We start from the raw sequence: 2,087 nt of genomic DNA on the forward strand, positions 1-2,087 counted from the left end.
GTTCACATGGTGTAAATATAATAATTTCATCAAATTATTAAGTGTTCAAAAATCTTAAAAGGATAAAAAGAATACAAGTTTTTAAATTTACAAAAAATAAAAAAAAACATGCACAATAAATTTCGTTATTTGGTCCAACGAGATTTAAAGGGTTAGGAAAGTTGGGTGTTGACGCGTGGTAAATCTCGTTAGACCAAGCAGTGAGAAAATTTTTTCCAAATACAGTATTATTTAATGTATTATTATAAAATGAGAAAAAAACTCCACAAAGTTACCCTAGCAACATAGCCTGGGAATCTAGTTTGTCTTTTTTATTACTTTTTAAAAAGTACGTTTTCTTCAGCCACCAAGTCGTTGTAGTATAGTGGTGAGTATTCCCGCCTGTCACGCGGGTGACCCGGGTTCGATCCCCGGCAACGGCGATTTTCTATTTTGCTGATCTGCAGAACTGCGCATTTTGCAAGGTGGGGAGCTAACTGTAAAGTCTAAATTAGAAGAAAAAGCAAAGCAAATATTCCCGCATGTCACGCAGGCGACCCCGGTTCGATTGCCGGCAACGGCGTTCGTGTTGCTCCATTTTCCTTTTTATTATGCTTTTGGTTTTTGCTTAAATGTCTTTTCTCAGAAGTTCCTTTTTAGTATGCTCTTCTTGGCTTTTGCTAAATGTCTTTTCTCAGAAGTTTGAGAGAGCTAACGCATCCTGATTCCCTGAAAGAGTCAGAAAGACTAATTAAAAAGAATTCATCATGCCCGCAAAATGTTGTGTCATGACCCCCTCTTCAATTACTTGCTGTAGGATTTTCTGCTATCTCATCTCTAGCTGGTTGTTTTGCACGCCAGAAAATCTTCCATTTCTTATTCTTGCATTCTAGTTCAAAGTAGAATATATGCAGGGATGCGTATTAAGAACTGGGTTCTCACACCAGATATCCATGTTCTGCCCACTCTGTGGAACATGTAGTAGGTTTGGCCCAGACGGGCTGCATCTCAGTTGTTCGACGAAATGCCAGTAACAAATTCTGCAGGAAGATCATTGTTTCATGGAACAAAATAATTTCAGTACTGCTCCTGACAGCTTGTGGAAGATTGAAGCATTCCGAGAAATCGTAAAGATATTCTAATGTGGGATGCGTCTTGGATTCCATAAAGTAGTTATGTTGAAGTAGGCAATAAATATGTATGCCGAGTCTTTGGGAGGATTTTGAAGAGGGTTGTAGTTTATTGGATGATGAAGATTGTCGAGTACACATAAAAAAATGGTTCTAAGCTTTTTTGTTGATCAATGTTATGCTGATTGAAGTAACCTTAATAGTTTTCAGCTTCTTGGTTTTTTTTTTTTTTGATACGCCAGGTTTTCTCGGCATCAAACTAATCCCACACTTACATCACGTAGGAGGAAAATCGTGGATGTGCACTGCAGGTGGTGGGATTTAAACCTCAGACTTCACTTCACCTTTGTCTAAGGTCGTCTGGTAACCTCCTTACCACTGAGCTTATTGGAAAGGTAGGCTCATTGTTAGATACAAAAGGAATTTACAACAATCTTGGTGCAGCAATAATAGATGTATGCATAGCGTGCAGGCGTTGAAAAAAGGTACCTCTAAATTCCGTAGCTGGGGAGTGAGGAGATTGGATAAAAGGACATTTCTGAGAGTAATCTGCTTGTTCTAATGGTCAATTTATCATATTAATGATCAAGGATTATTGGGATACTAGTTAGCAATAACACTACAGCTGCAAGCCCGCTGGGGTGATCTGCCAAGCAGAGGGATCTTTTTAATCATGTTCATTTGATCATCCCTTACCTAGTTACCTGTCAAGTTCCCGAAAATCCTATGCAGACTTAGGGGAGCAGTCTGGCAGATAATGGAACATCACTTATAGTAGAATCCACAAAACAGGGAAAAGTGTGTAGCCCTGTGAGTATTTTTCTTTTCTTGAGCCAGTTCTCATTTATAAACCACCAAAATCTGCAAAAGACTGGGTTCCTTGAAAATGTAAGAGTAACACAATGCATGGATATCTCCAGAAGCTATTTTAAGGCAAAAACCCAATCAACCTACTCTAAAATACTGCAAAACATGAAG

General features: G+C 38.6%; 1 non-coding gene across 1 annotated transcript; it reads left to right on the forward strand.

The window, feature by feature from the left end:
• Nucleotides 1–350: 350 nt before the first annotated feature.
• On the forward strand, nt 351–422 carry TRNAD-GUC (transfer RNA aspartic acid (anticodon GUC)). The gene has a single exon. It is a non-coding gene; the product is annotated as a tRNA-Asp (tRNA).
• The last annotated feature ends 1,665 nt before the right edge of the window (nt 423–2,087 follow it).

This window comes from Malania oleifera, chromosome 1, assembly GCF_029873635.1.
Source record: "Malania oleifera isolate guangnan ecotype guangnan chromosome 1, ASM2987363v1, whole genome shotgun sequence".
NCBI lineage: Eukaryota > Viridiplantae > Streptophyta > Magnoliopsida > Santalales > Ximeniaceae > Malania > Malania oleifera.